This window comes from Carlito syrichta, unplaced genomic scaffold (genome assembly GCF_000164805.1).
Source record: "Carlito syrichta isolate Samal-C Ts95f unplaced genomic scaffold, Tarsius_syrichta-2.0.1 Scaffold287257, whole genome shotgun sequence".
Lineage (NCBI taxonomy): Eukaryota > Metazoa > Chordata > Mammalia > Primates > Tarsiidae > Carlito > Carlito syrichta.
The window spans coordinates 195119-203987 of NW_007231353.1; positions in this window are offsets into that span (position 1 = coordinate 195119).

Consider the following 8869-nt stretch of genomic DNA (forward strand, 5'->3'; position numbering starts at 1 on the left):
AAACACAAAAGATCATTAGCATTCCCCTCTCCTCCACATTTCAAAGGTCTAAGGGTTGCTTCCTCAGGGGCCAGAGTATTAGCTTTTCCTCTAGGATCCCATAATTGGTGTTTCTTTTTCCATTAAGTAGAACACCACCTTTCAAGCATTTTCTTCTGACAGAGCTTTCATATAGCAGGGTTAAGTGCAAGGGGAAAGGGAATTTTTATAAAATTCACAGAGATTCATTTTACCCCTCTCTTTGACTTGAAGAACAGTGCCATTACACTTATGATCTGATACTATACATATTCAGGGTAGCTGAACTAAAATTAATTTTGAATTACCTAGGCTCCCTTTTTCTAGGTTGTCACCCAGATAGAGTATTCATTAGGTCAGCCTGGGATTTCTGTTAGGTGAAAGAAAGAACATACTGTCTAGAAACATTAGTACAAAATTTTTAATTTTTTTTTTTAGTTAGAGTCTCACTTTGTTGCCCAGGCTAGAGTGCAGTGGCATGCTCACAGTCTCCAAAGCCTAGGCCTGCTGGCTTAGGCGATCCTTCTGCCCCAGCCTTCCAAGTAGTTTGAACTATAGGTAGGAGCCACCATACTTGGCTAATTTTTTGATTTATTGTAGCGATGATATCTCGCCAAGTTGCTCAGGTTGGTCTCCAACCCTTGTGCTCAGGCAATTCTTTTACCATCGCCTCCCAAAGTGCTGGGATATCAGACATGAGTGACCACACCTGGCTAGAAATTTGAATTTTTGATAGTCACAAGTAAAGATCAAAAGTCGTGTACACTCAATCTGCCAAGGATAGATAAGGACAGCACCTATGGAACGTGGCCTCTCTTTTAGAGACAACTGAGTTAGCTTTTGCTTCCATTGATCCTCTAGCTCAATTCAGACCCAGAGTAGGGGCTATTAATTTCTATTAAGAAATAGCTGCTACTTTTTCATTGAGATCAAGATGCTGCTGGGCCTAAGCTAATTATGTTTCTGAATTTCCATTTGGCAATTTCCATTTGGCAAGGGAAGATTATCGGACCCTTCCTTCCTTGCTAATCATTCAGTCTGAGTTGGCCAATCTCAAACTAAGAATATCAGGGTGAACATAAATAAATTTTCCAAGGGCCAGACATTCAGTGTCAACAAGCACCCATTAGTTATTGTAATGTTTTTTGTTTGTTTGTTTGTTTTTTGTTTTTGTAACTATACTGTGTCAGGGAGGTGATTAGTACAAAATCCAAAGGGATTCCTCCAGGTAGAATCTTTGACAGAGCCTCCAATTGGCAAAATTATCAGTCTTGAAGAGTTATAACCCAAAGATGCCATTGTATATGGAAAATCTGTGTTTAGTGTGACAGAGAAACTTAATGTTTAATTTAATTTAACTAATAAATATAAGTGGCCACATATAACTAGTAGCACAGGTCTGCATAAATATCACCTTATTAAATTACATATAAGCCAAAAACAAGAAAGAAAAAGAGAAGAAAAATCACAAACGGGTTCTGTAAAGAATATTCTGGGAGAACTGAGGAAGTATCTTACTGTATTGAAGATTGTACCTAATTGTAATTCTCTGAAATGTATTTACTATATAGCCCATAAGAAAAACACAAAACAGAAACCTGTCACCTACCAAAGGATAAGAGTGACAGAGAAGTCAAACTATGAATTAAAGATAGTTCTGATTATGAAAGGGCAACAACTGGAACAAAATCAACAGGCAAAGATAAAATAATTTAAAATAATTTCTCTCGAGGCTTAAAAATCATAAGTGTGCAGACAAAGAGAGCTCATTAAACTTTAGATCAATTTAATGAAAAGAGACACCAAGAAAAATTCTCTTAAACTTTTTATGTAAGGTTAATGAAAATAATTCTATACTTATTTGAATCGCCTGTAAGAGAATAAAAACCACGCTGTTTTTGGTTTTCCATTTGCAGTAAAATATGCCTGACTAATAGTATCTATATAGAGTGTTGAGAGACAATAGTTTTGTGTTTCCCAAATTCCATAGTACTCGAAATGATTTTATTATTTGAAGGAAAAAAGAAAATAATTCTCAAGAGACCCAAGGACTCATAACTATTACTAACCATAGCTATTTCTGGACAATAATGATTGGAAAAATAACAGTCAAAGTTTAATCAAAACAGAAACCCAGGAATGGAAAATAATCAGTGTATCTTAATAAGTGGTAAGCACTTAATATAGTTAAATTAAACTGTATATTAAATATTTTAAAATTAATTTGCTACAAGTTGGAAAGGTAATATCAACTTTATTATTGTGAGAACATGTTAAATATAGATTACTTCAAGATAAACTGAGTATTATAATATACATTACACTTACAGAAGCCCACATACACAAGAGTGTGTGGAAAATAAAAATGTAGCAAATACTTCATTTTCTATCCTAAATTGCAAAATAGTATAATAAACATTAAAAATATTTTTAAAAAATGTTCATGGGAAGCATGTGTAAATTAATAACTCTAGTAAACATTGACAAGATTAAAATTACTGAATAACGGTGGCATGGAACTGTAGTCCTAGTTACTTGGGAGGTGGAGGTAGGAGGATTGCTTGAGTTCAGGAATTTGAGGTTACAGTGAGCCAAGATTGCACCACTGCACTCCAACTAGCGCAACATAGTGAAGATTCTGTCTCTAAAATAAAAAATAAAATAAAATTACTGAATAAAAAATAAAAGTCAACATAGCTAAAGTTAAACAAAACGTATAAAATAAGACAAGAAAAGCATGAAAACACGAAAATTAGAAAAGATTATACCTAAAGGAAGTATGAACAAACATATCTATTATGGTAATAAACAAAATTTTTTTTCCTTCTCTGTTATAAAATAATCTTAAATACAAATCTGCATTGCTTATGTAGGTCAAGACTAAATACAATTTCTAAGAAATATAAAGCATACAAATAATTGTATAAATTTATTAAATAAATTCAAATCAAATGGAAATAAATAACATTCATTTTCTGTGAAATAATGCATGTATCGTAAAGCACTGAATAAGAAACAAGATAATTTTATATTCATAAGAGGGGCACCGGGCATGGTGGCTCACACCTGTAATCCCAGCACTTTGGAAGGTAGAGGTGAGAGGATTGCCTGAGCCCAGGGGTTTGAGATCAGCCTGGGCCACTTGAGAAGACCTCATCTCCACAGTTTATCAAAAATTGTCGCCTGGCTCGGTGGCTCAGCCTGTAATCCCGCGCTTTGGGAGGCTGAGGTGAGTGGATTGGCTGAGCCCACGGGTTCGAGACCTGCCTGGGCAACTTGACGAGATCGCGTCTCCACAATAAATAAAAAAATTAGCCAGGCATGGTAGCGCGCGCTTGTAGTTCCAGTTACTTGGAAGGCTAAGGTGGAAAGATCGCTGGAGCCCAGCAGGTTGAGGCTGCGGTGGCCGGGAGCGGCCACTGCACTCCAGTCTGGGTGAGGGAGTGAGACTCCAACTCAAAAAAAAAAAAATGTGGAGTGTAATGGTGCATGACTGTAGGTTCAGCTACTTGGAAGGCTAAGGCAGAAGGTTCGCCTGAGTACAGCAGGTCGAGGCTATGGCAGCCATGAGTGTGCCACTACACTCCATCCTGGGTGACAGAGTGAGACTCCAACTCAAAAAAAAAAAGTGCAAAGTACAAAAAAATATATTATAAAGCATAGTGGTTTAAATATTAGAGCAATTAAAACAAATTGAATATTATTTAAAATGCCAGAAGACAGTGATAGAAACATAAGTACATTAATTTAGCAATTATTTATTATCTTTCTAGGTTTCTGACAATAAGTAGCAAAAGTAGATGATTTTATGATACAATCAAGAAGATTGCAAAAATTTTTTTTTTACCATACTGAAAGATAACATTTCTTCAATAAGCAGGAAAAATAAAGGCATTATAATTAGAAAGCAAGAGTCAATATAATTAGATTAAAACTTAAAAAGCAAGAGTCACAATTATATATATATGTGTGTATATATATATTTCACACACACACACACACACACACACACACACATATATATTTGAGTCAGGGTTTTACTCCATCAACTTGACTGCAGTATAGCACTATCCCAGCTCACCACAGCCTCCACATCCTAGAATCAAGCAATCTTCTTTCTCAGCATCAAGTATTTGAGATTATAGGTGTATACCACAATGCCAGGCTAATTTTTTTTTTTTTTTTTTTTTTTTGAGATAAAGTCTCACTGTGTTGCCTTGGCTGATCTCCAATTCCTGGGCTCAAGCAATCCTATCATCTTGGCCTCCCAAATTGCCAAGATTACAGGTGTGATACACCTTGCCTGACCGAAAATAATATTATTTTTAGTGAATAGTCATATATACACAGAATATCTAAGAATCAGAAGTAGAATGATTCTAAAATTTAAAAATTTGTAATAATGGCAGGTCAAAAGATAAATACGTAAGTTGGCATATATAAAAGCAAAAGACTCACTGACAATTGTTTAAAAAAAATTCTTCAAAAAAAAAGTGTGATGACGTATACTGATATGTGTGTGTAGAGAGAGAGAGAGAGAGAGAGAGAAGTGACATGCATTTCCACAGTGTTGAAATGCTCATGTAAAAGGTAGAAACATATTGGAAGGAATCAAGTTTATCTTAAATTCACTTTTATGATAAATGAAGCCTCCATTAAAGTTTCAATGGATTTCTTTACAAGTGAATGTTCTGTAATTACAATTGAAAAATCATATCAAAGTGAATTGTGAAACAAATGTGATGAATAAACACCTTGGCTTTTTTTTTCCAGTTAATACTGCACTATTTTAAATATGATGACATTATTGTAAAAAAAATGAACAGATTAATGGAATATAATAGGTAGTTCTTGAAAAGACTTGAAATATATGATAAAATACTGATACTAAAGAAGGAAAGCATTTCCCTGAAAAAGAATATTACAAAATTGGTCATTTAAAACACATATTTGACCCTTACAACAAGCATCAAAATAAAATGAAGAATTAAAATATTAATCATAAAACTTTATATAATAAAAGCAAGAAAAATCAATATCCTTAAAACACATTTTATAAAATATATATATTTTACACAAAATTATATGTTTTACATAAACACATATAAATAAAATGCTGTTACTCCAGCCAAAAATTAGCAAATGGAATGACTTTCTGTTCACAAAAAATTAAAAATGATTTATACAACCAATAAGACTACAAAAATTTTTTTTCTAACTCCACATAAATGAAAATATTATTATCCTGATGAATTTAATGCAATCATACGGGCCCTAAAAGCAGCAGAAATAAGCAGAAGAGTTAGTCAGAAATGGTGTGAAAGAAGAGATAGGAGAGATGAAACAGAGGAGTAGTTCAGGGAGATTAGAAACATGAGAAGGACTCAACCTGCCTTTGTTAGCTTTGAAGATCCAGAAAGGGGCTCTAGCCAAAACATTTGAGTGGCTTCTGAAAGCTCAGAATGAACCAGATGACAGCCAGCAAGTTATCTTGGACTTCAGTCCTCCAACTGCATGGAACTGAATTCTTCCAACAGCCTGAATGGACTTGGAAGTGAATTTATTCCTTTTGCCTTCAGAAAGAAACATAGACCTGCTCATACTTTGATTTCAGCCTTGTTAAACCAGGAGCAGAGAGACAGTGAAACCATACTGTGTCTGGACTTCTGACATACAGAATTCTGAGATAATAAATGAGCATTGTTGTATGCCACTAAATTGGTGCTAATTTAATAAGAAGACAATAGACAACTATTAGAAAAAATTGTCCCCAATAATTTGGCAGAGGTTAAACAAGCAAACAAAAGCTATTGCCTGAAGACAGGCAGCTATATTTAGAGCTGGCAAAATATAAATTATTTCAGATTTTTTAGAAACAAATTTGATAAGATGTATCTCACACCTTATCATACTTTGTGATGTGCTATTTTTATTTTTCATAATAGCAAATATTTGGAAACCATCTCTATTTACTTCCATATAGATTATGATAATATATGTTGGGATATTATTAATGCAATAATGCAATACTATCAAAATTAGCAGATATATTTGAATATACCCAATATATAGTACAAGATTTAAAAATATGCTACAAAAATAAATAAAACATATTAATATCTATCTATCCATGTTCACACACATACAAATGCACACAATTTGTATAAGTTTAATGATAAGTAACTAAACTCTTAAATAAATTAAAACATTTAAATGTTATGCCTCTTATTTGGTATATCTTTTATGTATTTTGTATTTTCAGCCAGGAAATATTGTTTATACATGTAACAAAATTTGAACTTTTAGAAACATGTACTTGATTTCTTTTTCTTGGACTTCTTATTAATGTTTTCTTTTATGTTTATATATTAACGTATTAACAACAAAAAAGATTGCACAAATAACACCTATGTGATTATAATATTGTAAAATTATAAAATTTGACCAGTATTCAACTGGTCAAATAATATAATTTCAAAATGAACTGGATACTGGGCATCTGTTTTATTGCAATTAAACAAAAAAGTTTTTAACTAAATGGAAACAACCAAAAACTAAAACAAACACAAAGAAATCTGACCATTGCATCTTTATTGTAATCATAGGTGAGAAATAGCATCCTTTTTTATTTCTCTTCTTTTCTTAGAAATTACAGCTTCACAAATACATTCACAGATACTCATAAACCCTATTTTTAGTGAAGTTAGTAGAAAGTTAAAATTCACGGGCCCTTTAAATAAAGGACGCTAAAAACAACTGATATTGGACAAAAACCATGTAGGAATAGGATGAGAAAAAAATATTCAGAGAGGATTCAGTGGCAACAAATTTCAGAAAATTTTGGCAAAAAATCATTTTCAGTTAGGGTATTTTGCAAAATATGAAAGCATTATCCTGTGTTTTCAACAATGAAACAGAAAATTGGAGTCGACAGATATTATAGTAGTAATTTGGCTCAGAGGAAATGAGGAAAATTGCTTTTAAAAGAACCACATGAGCCAGGCACAGTGGCTCACATCTGTAATCCCAGCATTTTGGGAGATAGAGGCGAGAAGATTACCTGAGTCCAGGGATATGAGACTAGCCTGGGCAACTTGACAAGACTTCATCTCTACAATAAATCAAAAATTTAGTCAGGCGTGGTGTATTTCCAGCTACCTGGAAGGCTGAGTGGAAGGATTACCTGAGCCCAGTGGGGTGAGGCTGTGGTGACTGTGAGATTGCCAAAAAACATAAATAAATAAATGGATGAGTGAATGAATGAATGAATGAAACCACATATAAACCCTGTTTGCAGAAAGTTGCTTGATTTGGGGACAAAGAGAAAGACGAAATAAATAAATAAATAAAACCGCATATGAACCCTGTTTGCAGAAAGTTACTTAATTCGGGGACAAAATCTTAGGTCTGTCTTTCCTAATGCTTGTTTTGCTTTTGCTTTGATCTTCCCTGCTTTCTATGCCTGGAGATCAGCTTTTCTTCACTGTAGTCTTTTGTCCTAGGTGCCATGTTTGTCTCTTTTGTAGTTTGTTTTCTCATTTTGCTGGATCCATGTGAAAGTACTTGATACCTAAAATGTCTTTGTTATAACCTTAATCTAGATACATGGTTTGTCTGGGTATATTTTAATATGAAGAGTTCTATCCTATAGATCTGAAAAAAATCTTCTTTAATGATTTATTTATTAATTCCTTTTATATATTTAGTTCATTTTTTTTCTTTTTTCTAAAATAATGAATTGATATCTTGAATTGATCCAACAAGTTTCTTACCTTTTTACTCTCATATTCTACTATTTAAAATTGTTGTTCTGTCACCTGGAAAAATGTTCTAAATTTTATCTTTCAGCATTTTATTAATAAAAATATAATTCACATAGTTCATGTTCACAAAAAATGTGTATTTTTTAATTATTTATTTTATAAACATTTCTTTTTTGTACTAGAGGGATGTGAAAAAAATGGAATTATCTTTTGCAAGACAGGCTCCTTGTAGTATTAACTTGTGCTTCCTCTGCTAGGTGAGTGTTCTAGGAACTCATTCGCATCTGTACCAGTTAGCTTTGCTGTGTGATGCTGCGTTTGGCTTTAGTGAATTTTTTGTAGTAAACAGGTGACTGGTTCTTCCACCATAACAGTGCAGCTGCCCACACCATACTAAGTGTTCAGCAATTGTTGACCAAAAACGATATGATCCTTGTGCCCTATTCACCTGATCTCGCCCCAATGACTTTGTTGGTTTTTCCAGATGAAAAAAGTCCTCAGAAGGAAACGTTTTGCTGATGTGGAAGAGATGAAACAAACAAACAAAAATGGCAGAAGCACTAAAGGCATCAGAATTAATGAGATCACAAAGTGTTTTGAGCAGCGCAAAAAAAGGTCTTGATAAGTATATTGCATCAAACAAAGAGTACTTCGAAGATGACTGAAGTTTAAACACCTACAAATAAATACACAATATTTTACAAATAAATTTTGTTTTGTGTGTTTGTATGTGTGTTTGTCACCCATTGTATTGAAGATGTATTGTCTTTTTACTTTCATTGTATCAGTTCGGATGGTTTTTGCCTCTTCTTTATAGTTTCCCAGTTTTGTCTATGTCTATTTTTCTCTAAGCTTTTTTCCTTGCTATTGTTTTATTTTTTTATCTGATATTAGGTGCTTTACCAAATGTTTTGTAATTATTGGTACTCTTTCCATATTCAAGGGTGAGTATACTAGTCAGGATCCTCCAGATAAACAGAACAAATAGGAAATAGATGATAGATAGATTAGGTAGATTAGATATATGAGTTTTATTATAAAAAATAATTTACATAATTATAGATACCAAGAAGTTTCATGATTGCCAT